General features: G+C 43.5%; 1 protein-coding gene across 8 annotated transcripts in view; it reads right to left on the bottom strand.

Moving 5' to 3' along the window:
* Positions 1-14886, bottom strand: part of agrn (agrin) — a 280463-nt gene that overhangs the window by 153753 nt on the left and 111824 nt on the right. The gene's annotated exons all lie outside the window — the stretch shown is intronic.

Genomic DNA, 14886 nt, shown 5'->3' with positions numbered 1-14886 from the left:
ATAATGTTTTTAAGACCATATTGCAGAAAAAGATGCTTGGGGTGAATCAGAAATTATTCTTTGTATTTTTTTTATTATAGTTATTCAAAATCATTACATTTCCAGGGAAGTTTACTGTTTCAGTGCAGTGATGTCAGTGTAGACAATAAACTGCAAAACATCCTGCTTCTATGACATATCTTTGTCAAGAGTGTCAAGTTTTGAGGGATCATTACAAAAACAATTATAAATTAGATATATTGTTTTTTCAGTTTATATGTAAAGATTGCTCACTGATGTAGCTATATCTGTATTTTTAACTCCCTAGGATTGATAGTGGCCTTAAAAATCCATTATCATTCAAGCTCTTGTCACAATTTTCTTTTAACAATGGGTCCAATTACTGTATGTAGGGAGAAAGGTATCTCTTATAACAACAAACCCAGAGAAAATGATCACCCAACTCCAAAGTTTCCCTCAGCTCTACAGAAGGATTTTAGTGTCTGAGCTTAATGCTTTTTTATTTTTAGTGGTCTGCAGCTTCACTGTTGTATTCGACTCTCAATGTTCTCACCAGCGTCACTTCCATCTGCAGCACATGTCTGTTTTCAGTGAAAAACTGATAATCTCACAATTGCAAACACACATTGAGCAGATACAATGTTAGATAATGAACAGAAGAAGAAGAAGCTGTAGGTCTTAAAGATTTGAATGGAACGATAAATCGTTACCTTGAGTGTCAGTTAAAGGCTGTGGTCCAATGTGGTGATTTGTATAATGCAATTATGAGAGATCATATATCCTGTATTCATGGCATTTTTCTTTTATTTTCTGTTGATGTAGCTCTCTATATAGTTAGTCTTCGACCTCATTTACTGCATGACAGCAACCGTTTCTCCAGAACAACCAACAGAAAACATTATCTGATTCCACATAGACTGAATAATTCACTGTAAAATCTATGGACGACAAACAGGAGCAGCCAAATGGAGATGAATTTCCATGAAAATGTTGCAGATTGCTACTTTTAAAATTTTTAAAAGCATCTCAAAGCTGCATCTGGGAGAGTTAAAAATGTATGGCTCGTTTGCAAAATTTAACTTCCCGGGGACTCTGTGCGATCCCTTCAAAGACGCCCACACATCCTGAAAACTTCCGCTGCACAGGTGTGGATTGGAACATAATTCACCCTGTATCATTGTTTACTCCATATACACTCATGTATACAGCGAAGAGTCACTACTGAGCTGCTTGGACTTTTCATGGAGAATGTATTTGGTCAGTGAGCAGCAGGGAAAGACAAGTTATCATCTCCTTCTTAAGTTGGCTTTATGCCGCATCCTTTGATAAACACCGATGCCTGTTTGTTTACTTGCATTGGCTGGAGGGTGTGCTGATGCATATTAATGACAGTGTGTGTGTTTATGTATGTGCTATATGGGAGCATCATGTGTATATATCCAGCGCCTGAAGCTCGCTCTTTCCTATCTCTTAACGTCATATCTCATCTTATGTGGGAGGACCACTGTGACCAATCTAACACTGCCCCAGGAACAGAAAGTGTGTGTGTGTGTGTGTGTGTGTGTGTGTGTGTGTGTGTGTGTGTGTGTGTGTGTGTGTGTGTGTGTGTGTGTGTTGGCTGCCCTCTGCTCATCATTGCCCAGCAGCTCCTGACCTGCGCGGCCGCCTAACAAGACCGCTGAACCTGGCTGCCATCTCTAACAGTTCCATCTCAGACGGGCTCGACGAGCAGAAGAAAAATACCAAAGAACTCTGTTATCTGATTGAAAGACAAAAATAGGGAGCTTCACATCATCACCCAAACCAATTCCTGTTCCTCTCAGCTATAATGGAACTGGTCGGGTGGGAGGGGGTGGGGAGTGATTGAATCGTAGCATGGCATCAGATGAACCCAGCATGACGCTGAGGTAATTGCACATTCTTTTTTTTTTTTTTTCCTCCTTTGGTGCTTCTGCTTGCACATAAAAGTCTCATTTTGAACAAGAGGAAACATATTGCCTCTCGGGGGATTGATGAGTGTTACATGGCTTTGAGTCTCTGAATTACATCCCCACCCCGCGCAGACACAAATGTGACCACATGCTGCGTTTAAATCCAACTGAGAACCTACCCCAATGAACGGTCACTTAGTAATGCAGATCGGAGCTGTTGCGATGATTGGCTCGATGGAGCTGATTTTCATCCTTTAATTAAAGCCATTCACTAATGTTGGCCTTTGAAATGACAGAGGAGGGGACAGCTGATGGAGCGCGGCAGTCTATGACCCCTCAAAAGCACGCCGGGAACAGTAGACTGTGAAACGCACCAACGTGAGAATCTGTTTTAATTAAATTTCTTGATCTGCTTCTGACTGACACACACACACACACACACACACACACACACACACACACACACACACACACACACACTCTCTCTCTCTCTCTCTCTCTCTCTCTCTTGCTCCCACACACACTAAAGGTGCTAAGTCCTCCCCCCAGGCTGACAAGCCCTCGGTGCTGGGGCAAAGGGGAAGGGATTTTTGGAAGGAGGAAGAGAGAGAAAATTAGGAGGATGGAGACGAGGGAGATAAATCGAAGGCGAATTTCAGTTCAGGTCAATTTCTGAACGATGATAACTTAATACTAACTTAATATTGTCAGTGTGCAGGATGGTGGTCGTGTCAACATTCTTTGCCCACACACACAATAAGTAACGTTATAAGTCTTTCTTCTTATCTTTATTGTCTTTACTTAGTTCCTCCCTGTTCACTTCAGTCTAACTGTGTATTTTTTTTGTCCATTGATTTTTTTTTAAAGGTCTTTTTCCCTTGTGAACTCCTGACTTTTACAAGTTGTGTACTTGTTATTAAACGATAAAGTTTCTCTAAAAAGCAAAGGCTAAACATCAGTATGAAGTACAGTACATATAAGGTGCAATCAGTTTCTTTTACGCACAATCGGAGCGCAGCCCTGTAATGGAGCACTTTGTGACTAAATTATGTTTCTTGATAAACATCAGCGCCTGTGTTACACGCCTTTTTGTGACCACTGGTACATGCACCTTTGCAATTCCATTATGGACTTGAAGAGACTGCAGATCAAATTTAGTATCGGACTCTGCAACAGAGAACCTCAAAATGCTTCAGAAAGCCTTCTGCAATTACCGTAAGCAATGAGCTGAGCAAGTTCATTTGAGTGGCATTCGCAATTCAAGAGAGGCAAACGGTCACTGTCTAAGACCGAAGAAGGCTCACCACACTAGAAGTGCAACCGGGTAGGTTTTCCTTGATACTTGTGGGGTTGTAAATTCATCCCGGTTCCCAAAAAACCCTCCATCACAGGACTAGATGACTACAGACCCGTCGGTCTGACGTCTGTAGTCATGAAGTCTTTTGAAAGACTGGTGCTGGCCCACCTGATGGACACTACAGGCCCCCTGCTGGACCCCCTGCAGTTTGTCTACTGGGCAAACAGGTCGGTGGATGATGCAATCATCATGGGACTGCACTACATCCTGCAACACCTCGACTCCCCAGGGACATACGCACGGATCCTGTTTGTGGACTTCAGCTCGGCGTTCAACACCATCATCCCGGACACCCTCCACACCAAGGTCTCCCAGCTCACCGTGCCAGCATCCACCTGTCAGTGGATCTCAAACTTCCTGACTGACAGGACGCAGCAGGTGAGGCTGGGAAACTTCACATCCAGCACCAGCACAATCATCCCTGGCGCCCCCCATGGGTGTGTGCTCTCCCCACTGCTCTTCTCCCTCTACACCAACGACTGCACCGCGAGAGATTCATCTGTCAAACTCCTGAAATTTGCAGACGATACAACGGTCATCGGCCTCATTAGGAGCGGTGATGAGTCTGCAAACAGACGGGAGGTTGAACAGCTGGTTCTCTGGTGCAGTCAGAACCACTTGGAGCTGAACCCGCTCAAGACTGTGGAGATGACAGTGGACTTTAGGAGGAGCCCTGCAACACTGCCGCCCATCGCCATCCTCAACAACACCGTGTCTGCTGTGGAAAGCTTCAGGTTTCTGGGATCCACAATCTCCCAGGAACCGAAGTGGGAGTCCAACATCAACTCCATAATCAAGAAAGCCCAGCAGAGAATGTACTTCCTGTGGCAGCTCAGGAAACCCAACCTGCCCCAGGAGCTGCTGATCCACTTCTATTCAGCCATAATCCAGTCTGTTCTCTGCACCTCCATCACCGTCTGGTTTGGCTCGGCCACCAAACAGGAACGGACTACAACGGACAGTCAGGACTGTAGAGAAAATCATCGGTGCCGACCTGCCCTCCATTCAGGACTTATACACATCTGGAGTCAGGAAAATGGGCTGGTAGCATCTCTGAAGATCCATCCCACCCTGGACACCCTCTGTTTCACCTCCTCCCCTGTGGTAGGTAGTACAGACCACTGTGTGCCAAGACCACCAGAAACAAGAACAGTTTCTACCCGTAGGTCATCCCTCTGCTAAACAGTTAACATGTTCTACATCACTGGACGTTTTGCACTACACCCAACCACATCAGCACCATTTGCACTAGATGCAATTGCACCATTGTTTAGGTGTATATATGTACATATTCATTAATTTCTATGCTATAAATATATCTATTTATGTTTTTTATGTCTATTTATGTCTGTTTGTTTTGTTTGTTTTTTTGGACGTTGAGAGCAAAGCTACAACCGGAGTCAAATTCCTTGTATGTGTTAACATACCTGTCCAATAAAGTGATTCTGATTCCGCCGGGTCAGACTGTCAACACTGAGTCGGTGCAAATGGCCTGAACTGTGGTGTGATGGCTAATCGGTCCGCTCACAGCGCTTTGCAAAAGCACGAGTTTCTCGCCTGCAACACCAACACCTGTACTTGACAGATATGGCTCCCTGCAACTTCTTTCTGTTCACCAAAAATTTGACACAAACTTTGATGGGTGATCTCAGCTCAAGTTTGAGGCCCATCATGAAATCTTTCAAATGCACGTGACAGTGGTCACAAAAACAGGTGCAACACAGGTGCTGATGATGATAAAGTAACACAACTTTAAATACTTACTCATGAAAGTTATTGCTTCCTCCTGCTTCATGCACATCACTGTGCAACTGTCGGTTCAAGCGCAGGACCCCCTCCCCCCTCCACCTCCCCCTCCCATTCTCTCCCTCCAACTGCCATTCATGAGCTGCACCCACGACTAATGGACTGAATTAAATACACACACTTATTATTCACAGGAGCCCGTACACTTGCATACGTGGTGAGCAACATTTCCTGCAGACTAAAATACAGCAGAAGGTTGTAGTCACAGTCGGGGGTCTTAGTGCTGTTTTGTGTGTGTAGAAGGAAGGTGTGTGTGTATGTGTGTGTGTGTGTGTGTGTGTGTGTGTGTGTGTGTGTGTGTGTGTGTGCGCGTGTGTGCGTTTGGCTTGGCATTGTAGCTTAGTCTTTGGATGTGTCTGTGTTTGGGTGTTAGTTTAAGAGGAAGTAGCATAAAGAAGGGAAGGAGAAACGATTAAGAAGAGGACTGCACAATGCAGGAACAACAAAAATCTGTTCCAGTTCATTTTTCGGATAATCTCAGCTGATTAAACATTCAGTTGAACTATGAGGCCATATTTAAAAATCAGGTTTCTCAAGTACTCTTACTCGTGATTGTATCTCTGAACAAAGCTATGACATATTGATAAGGAGGAGGTTGAGCGATTTGTCACTTAATTTGGGAAAATAACTCAAATTAAGCAATAAGACATCTTTTAAAATGTAATACTTCAATTTCAGGTCTCAGAAATAATTGATTTGTTACTGTAAGAATACATTTTTGCAGTGTATTGGCAGGAGACAGCTGTGGGAGATAGGAGCTGTCTGACACCAGTGGGAAATGTCACAGCTAATACATATCACATGTTGAGGGGCACACACTGGATGCCTTGTTTCGTGTGTGTGTGTGTGTGTGTGTGTGTGTGTGTGTGTGTGTGTGTGTGTGTGTGTGTGTGTGTGTGAGGTCACTCCCAATGAAATTCCACATGTGTGCAGCACATGTTGAGAGCATGTGTGTTGTCTCATGAATTTGAATGCCTGGTGGTTATTGGATGCACAAGCGGCTGAGCCATATATCAAGACAGACACGAACATAAAATGCTTCACTTTGAGCTGCTCCTGCATACGTGCTTGCAGTTGTGTGTTGTTTGTCAAGGAAATTAAAAACAAACTTAACTTTATTATTACTGCAGCAATGGACAGTTTTTTTCAGACTACAGGTGCAACAAATACAAATAAAGAAATTTCATTGAAAATTGTCTCTTTTTTTACATTTAAAGGTACTCTAGTGATGTATTGTTGCACTGCTATAAAACTCTGGGAAACACAGGTGATAGATGGAATGATCAAACTGGCAGCAGCAGGAGCTGAGATATCCAAACGTAGGCTTTAGTATGGGTGAAGTTCTTGTTGCAACCTACCATGATGTCACCTGCTGGTTTGTGAACTGCAAACTGGCATTTTAGCTGTCGCCATCTTTGCCTTGTACAACAAGAAGGGACAATATTTGAGTGGACAGGGGAGCAGTGAATCTGATTATGAACCTAAGGACACTATGCGCCGCCCGCATATATTGGAAACCCAGCTTCACCTCCGCTTTAATCAAACCAGACACACCCCCAAACATACCTCTCTTGGAGGCCTAATATCTAATTAATTATGGAATCATCTTCAGAAAAACATACTTTAATACTGATCAGAAGGAGTCAATTTAGCTCATCACACCAAAACGACTTGTGGAAAACATTCACTGACTTTGTATTTCATAAGAGAAGTTGATGCTTTTTGAATGGGAGTCTATTGGAGCTGAAGGTTTTGTGCAGCCCCTTACTGGCCCTCAGTGGTATTAGCCTTTTAAGTCATTTTCACAATTACATCCATTTTCACATACAGTGTATGGTCAAACTCCAATAATGCTGAATCCTGCACTTCCCATAATGCAACCAATAGCATCTTGTCCTGACAACTCTCCTGCCTGACAAGCAGTGAAGTACAACACATGGCAAGTAAATGGATGTTAATGTGTAAAAGTGGTGAAATGCTCATTTAAAAAGCATTATATTTCCTCCATTAAATGCTTCACTATTTTACTGTGATGGAGGAAATGTGTTGACACTAAAATGATGAATGTTAAAGATGTGCTGGTTTTTTTTGTTTTTTGTTTTTTGGCAGTGTAACCTTTAACCCAGACCTTAAAAAGGAGTTAGACCAACCATCCATTTGCAGTAAATGAGGCAGTATCCACAAGTTACAAGAGCACACACAATACACACAGTACATACCCAGCGCCACACACACACACACACACACACACACTGTTTGCCTTCAGTGACACCAAACCCTAATTATGGAGTTACATAGTGTACTGGGGGGCATGCAACTCCAGTGGAAAAACAAGCTTAACTGAGCGAGTGCAGAGCAGATGCACTCACACACACAGACAACACACACACACAGACACACAGACACACACAGACTCCAGCCTGCCTGTTGGCTTATTATGGGAAACCTTTGACTTATTTCATAGGACTACTTTCTGTTTTTATGCTTATGACATGGTGTGAGTGATGAAACTTAACTGAAAACCTGTTCAAATAACCAAATTGCTGAAGGCTCGTGTGCTCATTCACTGTGCACAATCAGGAAATATACAATAACTTCCATATTTCTTTCTCTTCAAAAAAAAAAAAAAAAAAAAAAAAAGAGACAACAGCTAAATTGTTCAAATTATCCTCAATTCCTTGTTCTTTTTTCTCCTCTTCCTCTTTCTCTCTCATTATGGAAATGAGCAAGCAGGCAGAGATGCGAGGTAGTAGGAATACAAAGCACACTCTCTTATTTGTTCTCTCTGGTGCACCCACACTCGCTGAGGTGTATGGCTAAAAAAAACTGAGGGCAATGTAATGATAAGTTAAAGGCACATTAAGTAAACCAAAAAATTATAGAACTAAAGCCAGCTTTGGGGGGGAAATTAATTCCCCCTGATTTTTTTCACGAGTGCTCAAAACATCTAGCTACTCTTTTCAGACAGATAGCTGGATAGCGGTTTTAATACTGACCACTTAAATATATTTTCCATATGCGCACAGGGAGTGTCTATATGATGTAAACTGTTTCATCCGCTCCCGACTGCAACTCTAATTTATGACTCTGGGCTGTACGCACCTCCAAGCACGGTGCCACAGCTCTGTTAAAAATAACTAGTAAATTCTGCTGCGCATGCATAGCACACAGAGGCTACGACTGAAGGGGAAAATGTGGCAATACGGCGACGCTCAAATAAATGTCCTTTTTCTTGTTTGTGTATGTAAAAAGCTTGTTTTGAGAATAAAAGATCAAGAAGGATAATATATAACTTCTCACCAGCTCCCTTGCAGTGTGTTGTTTCTATAGTTTTCTTTCTGCATTAGAAACACCATTAAACAGAACATGTATTACAAGAGGTTGATTCAAGAGATTAAATTCATATCATCCATTTAATACATCACATATATCTCTATCATTCAAGTGGGACTTTGTATTCAGCTGTGGGAAATATTACAAATTCCTGAGCAGGTAGGTCATTAGAAAAATGGCTCAAATTTAAAAGCAGGGCTGATATGTAAAAGAACATTTATGAAGTGCAAAACTGAAGATTTGTGCATCTATTTAATAGGATAGTCCGTTTTTCTTATTCTTGTCTCTTCTAGGTGGCAGTTCAGTCCGTGTGAAAACTGTTGACCAGTGGAGGTCAAATCCAGCAATCACAAATCAGGGCTTACATATAAGCCATATAAATACATATAAAATGCAAACATCCTGTGGGGACGTGCATAAAGGCTTTTTTTTTTTTAGAGGTTTACGAGAAAATAAACAGCGTAATGTGTCTTTGCCCTCCCCTATGCCTCTGGCTGGCTCTGTGTTCCCCTGTAACATACAGTATAATGTGTTGGCTCTATTCACTGCCTCGCTACAGTATATACAGTCTATTATCTGTGTGTCTTCAGAGTGTAAAGGCCAAACAGACACATTCAAATTACTGAGTTACTGTCTTTTTCTCTTCCTTTCCCTCTTTGTCTCAATATCTGCTGCCCTCTGTCTCGCTCTCTGCTATCATAAATCTTATTAAAGCTCAGTGAGAGGGCAGCAATCAGCGTGACGCACAGACACACACACACACACGCGCACACACACACACACACGCACACGCACACACACACACACACACACACCAATGCCCAAGTTGATGAAATTCTCATTTATGCATGGTGTTTGCGTGCCTGGCTCCATGAAAAAAAAAAAAAAACTTGCAGTGCATAAATGGTGTCGCTGATGTGCTGCTGGGCCAAGTGTCAGTGTGTAGTAATTGTGACCAGTGAAGCAAAACCCATATATTCACCACACACACACACACATACACATACACATACACATATACACACATACTGATTGACGTCAGGGCTTCCAGATCCAGAAGTCCTATGAAAGAGGATGACGACAATGTGTGTGTGTGTGTGTGTGTGTGTGTGTGTGTGTGTGTGTGTGTGTGTGTGTGTGTTAACAGGGTGGGTGAGATTCCCTGCTCTGCAGATGGTGCAACCATATGAGCAGTGAATTATGAATAGACTGTTTACCAGGATTCCACTGGACTGGTCCACAACAAGTTGTGCATGTGGTTGCCATGACAACCTCCAATAAATGTACTGGTAATGGAGGACCAACAAACAAACTAATACCGGCGCTTTAAAAATATTACATTTTAGAAAGTGATAGAGGCAATCATTTCATTACACCCTTAAACTTTCAAACCTTCAGGAGGTGTGCGTGTGTGCGTGTGCGTGTGCGTGTGTGTGAGTCAGGTTGTGTTTTTGTGTCTCAGGGTCACGTTGAGGGTGGGATGTTCAGAATGGATAGTTTCCTGCCCTCTCTGTGTATGAGACTCAAAGGAACATGCACGCGCACACGCACACGCACACGCACACACACACACACACACAAATTCTTCACAAAGTCAACACACAGGAACACAAAGCACACAGACTCAGATAAAAGTTGATTCAAGCTGTAAAATAGGATGTTAGGGGCTCTGTAATGAGTGTGTGTGTGTGTGTGTGTGTGTGTGTGTGTGTGTGTGTGTGTGTGTGTGTGTGTGTGTGTGTGTGTGTCGGGAGTGTATGCATGTTCATGCACACATCCTGAGGTTCAACTGCAATCTGTAAACAATGTTTCTGGCTGAGTGAAGAAAAACAAGAAGCAAGGGGTGAAATGTTCAGGGGGAAGTAAGAGATTGAGAGAGAGAGAGAGAGTGTGTGTGTGTGTCTGACAGAACAAGAGAGAACGAGAGAGCCCTGAACTGCAGACGCCTGACTCTCTGCTTCTGCAGAAAACCAAGATATACAGTAACATTAAGGATGCTGTCAGAGCTGAACACCACACTTCTTCTCCAACTCGCTCCTCTTAATAACGGGAAGCCTGAATGTGATGCAGGACTCGGCTAATAGCAGGGTATCACCGCGCAATATTGTTGGGCAACACGTTGACACGACAAGCCACTTATTTTCCTCTAATTAACAACCTGACAGTGAAATGCGCGGCATTAGTTCAACTTCCCAGTTCTTTCCTGACACCCAACAATTAAATTAGCAGCTGCCCATCACAGCTTAAAGTAGAGTGACGACGGAGCCCTGATTTAAAACAACTTCCTGGTGTGTTAATGAGACTCAATGAGCAGCGTGGCCTTCCACTGCTGCTGAATAGCCACCGTTGCCGTCAACACGCGAACAACATAAAGAGCGCAGTTCTTGTGACATCGGGCAATTCTGCGTGCTAATTACCTTCAGTTTGTGACGAAGAGCCGAGAAGGGGTGTGCTTTCAACATCGCTCCGCGCCGCCATGCTGAGCAATAAGGGCTTCCACGAGCAGCTAGAAACTCCTAATGAGCTCGCATGGATTCATACAGTCGATGGGGTTTTGTTTATCCTGCTAATGTCACTCCTTCGATTTCATTTCAGAGACCCGGCATAAAGGAAATTTGTTCTGTTTTCTGCTTTATTGTCGTGAGGAAGAGGGAATTCAACCGCACAAAGTTTGGATGAATTTAATGTGGGACTAACGAGGCAAAATAAAGAGAGCTGCCGTCACAGAGAGCTTTCATCAGTGTGAAGTTCCATTTCTGAGTGAAATGGGAGTCTGAGGCCGAACTAAAAATATACACGCGCACCGGAAAAACATGTATTAACAAGAGGAGTTTTAAAAAATCTTAATAAAACTGACTCTGGGATTTGCAATAATCAGAGATCACGCCTCGAAGTCAGACATGGCTGACGGCCTCCAGATAACAGCCACAGGAAGCTCAGTGTGCCGTCGGTCCACATCAAAGAGCTGCTGCTCCATCCAAGGTCCGAGGTCCCAGAACAACCGGCATCAGCAATCAGTCAGGTTCGCTCCACAGCTGGGGGACACATCAACAAAAGCCCTGCTCGGCTAACTCCGTCACCAATTACTTTGTGTCATAGGGAATCAAAAGGCAAATAGTGCTGCACTTTACAGCCTCGGCCCACTCGCTCCTCTCCGGCTAATATTTTTGTTTTTCTCTCCGCGGACGGCTGCTTCTAAACCTATCTTGGCAGATCAATAGCAACTAAACCTGAGGTGAGGTGAGGTGAGGCGAGCCTGAGCGGGAATGCTGTCAGTGACGAATGGTCGGATGTGGAGGCATTACAAAATGTGGCTAATGCTTTTGGCTTTCACCTTTGTTTATGAAAAGAAAGAAAGAAAAAGAAAAAAAAACACGCTACTTACAGGCTTTTTTAGATGCTCACGTAAGCATCTGCTGAGTCCACAGACATGGAACGAGACAGGCCAAGGTGAGGATGCAGAGTCGAGCCGCGCGGTTTGAAAGCTCTGTGTACTTTAAAAGGGCAACAAACTCCCCTTTGATAAAGTCAAGGCTGCGTTGCCCTGCTGTCTCTCTGCCAGCCGCCACAATAGTGGGCTAACAGGCTACTCTCCGTTAAAAGCCGGACATAACAACTCTTCTGTGAAATTATAATCCTGGAGAAGCAACTTTACACCGTTACCTTTGATATCTTGATGCGAGACATTCTTAGGCAGTACACCCCCCCCACACACACACACACACACACACACAAACGCGCCCCATTCCAGCTGAAAGATGAGGTAGATATTTTGCCTCTGTTGTGTGAAATCTATGATGTGAAAAGATTTAATTAAGATAGGCCGAGGAGTCATAATTAATTCTGCCTCTCTCCGAGTCAGGCTTACTGTCAAGAACACAGGGAAAGGCTCCGGCAGAATAAATTACATGAGCATCGTGTGTGTGTGTGTGTGTGTGTGTGTGTGTGTGTGTGTGTGTGTGTGTGTGTGTGTGTGTGTGTGTGTGTGTGTGTGTGTGTGTGTGAGAGGGTAATGGGTGCGGAGCACGTAGTTACTGTATTCTCCCGGAGTTGACTAACAGTTATGTCAGTCCTAGGTAGAGTTCCCAAAGTGTTAAGTGAGCCCCCCGGCTATTTTTTTTTTTTTTTTTTTTTTCCCCTCACAGATGCGCCACCATCTTAGATCAAATCACATTTCAGTCCAAGAGTTTATTTTGACTGTCAGTGAAGAGCATCCTCCGGAGAGAGCTGTCATTGACAAATGCGAAATTGAAAGATTCACAGCGGACGGGCTCTCGCCAGGCAGGTGGTGCCGGAGACGGCTGCAGTCACTGGAGACCTCTGAACTGTCTGAGGCTCCGCTCTTCCATAACACTTCCTCTTCTTTTTGGAGTCTCTGGCCTATTTTCAATCTTGATTGGCCTTTGTTTAGTCACCTCAGGTGGAAATAGGATGTAATGAAGGAGAAACCTCCCAGGAGCCATCTTCACTGATTTTCCTTTTGGCCTGAAGACCTTGAGAAAGAATTCAAGATCTATTTGGTTCGCTATATTCGGCACAAATCAACAGCCCATCTTAAAGCCTTAACAGACATCACATCTACTATCACCAGTGCCTCCTTTCTGTGTCCTCAAACAGCTTTTTCTATGTTTTCTCTGGACGTGGACGCTAACAGCTGAAGAAGCGCCTCATTCATCAAGAATTTCTCTGCATCAACCCCCTTTTCCAAAGTCCAATACTAATCCCTCAAGCTGCAAATTCTGTGAAGCTTTCTAGCTTTGGCCAAATACGCAACAACTGTCTTATTATCAGGAGACGACAGGCAATAATGAGTATGGCCTAAGCCAAGCAACTGCTGCTTTGAGCTTTCAAAGAAGGCGCCTAATTAAAGGCTGCTTTGTGACTTTTGTCACTTTTTTTGACTGGTGATTATAGGCCATTCACTGGGGAGGACTCGTCAGCTATTTGCGGGTGGCGCTACCCATAAATATCATCGTAAGAGCTTTGCTTATGTTGTGCCGAACCTGCATTTTTCCCAAGCGAGCCTTGAGAGTCTCTCACTGCAATTTGCGGAACAAAATTCCTTCACTTTCTGCAGAATCTCCTCGCGCTAATAAGGACGCCTCATCAACGGCATATCAGAGACAAAGTAGGCTGTTTAAAAATGCAGGCTCTTTGGTATCTTGTCTGTGATTTCCTGTAATTAAGTACTGGGGAGCGGCGCGTCCTTGGCACTGAGGACAAGTTCAGTCGAACAAGCCCTGTGCTCTTTGGAGCAGATTTGACTAATGGCAGCGCCGTATTAGCCCTCTGCCAGTATCTTCTAAATCGCCCCCCTCCACCACTGCTAAAAGTGTACGTCTACAAAAAAGTGGCCTACTGCCGTATTTGGGCCAACTCTAATTGTCTCACTAATCTCCTCAGCGTTAAATGACCCAGAGAAACTGGGTCCCACAAGGCAGGCTTACCCCACTGATTGGAGACTTTGCTTTTTGTTTTGCTTGGCATATTAAAACAGCATAGGCCACTGATGGAAACCCTGTAGAACTATTGGAAATGTAATTAAGGGCTAGCAGCAGCTTTTAAACGGTTGACTAGTGCAGAAACAAACTGTGCCCTTCAGACAGCAGAAAACATGAATACATGGGAAATGAGTGGCTCAATCAATAAGCAGGGCGTTATTTCTTTTGTAGGGGGAAATTCAATGGGAGACAGAAATGGGTTGCTTTACTGGCTGCATACTGTTTCTCATTTTCCCAGCAGAGAAGCAACTTTTATGACAATATTTGCTTCAGAAATAGACAAATAGAAACCACTCCGTAAGATATAATCATTTGTCAAGTCAATTTCATCTGTCATTAAAACAAAAACAAATAACTGCCGTACACTCGACCGACCGCAATTGAATCTCCAGTGTTTTGTGATGAGGCACAAAAGGATGGAGAGAAAAATATATATATCTCATACACTCCTCAGGTGTTGTTGAGGTGAGGCCAAGTTCAGAAATGCTCCAATCAAACACAATTATTCATTGAGGGCAAACGCCACGGCCATTTCACATTGACGGTGAACAGCCTATTGTCCCGACTCCGTCAGACAATTACATTCATCATAAACCACCTCTAATTTGATACAAAAAAAAAAAAAAAATGTTTAAAGCTGTCATCGTTCACAAACTGCTTTTTTTTTTTTCAAACAAGCTGGCCTACGGGGCAAGAGATTGAGCAATTATCAGAAACAGATTCAGCGAGCCCACAATGTGGCCTTTTGTGCAAGGCATCAACCGGCACTGGGATCATTAGAAACATTTTCTCTTCGTGTTTTTCTCCCTTCAAACCTCCGGCTTTGTAGCCTGCAGGATGATACAACACCTTCAGAACTGGTAGGAGTCCATCCCCGAGCTGTCACTGCAGCAACAAAAAAAAACCACCAAAGTCTATCAAACACGGTCTCACTGTGCAGCCTCTGATAAAAATTCAT

This window comes from Embiotoca jacksoni, unplaced genomic scaffold, assembly GCF_022577435.1.
Source record: "Embiotoca jacksoni isolate LCO1_2020_lvr unplaced genomic scaffold, fEmbJac1.0.p SCAF_9, whole genome shotgun sequence".
In the NCBI taxonomy this organism is placed as follows: Eukaryota; Metazoa; Chordata; class Actinopteri; family Embiotocidae; genus Embiotoca; species Embiotoca jacksoni.
Note: the sequence above shows the minus strand (reverse complement) of the source record. Positions and strands in the feature narration are given on the sequence as shown.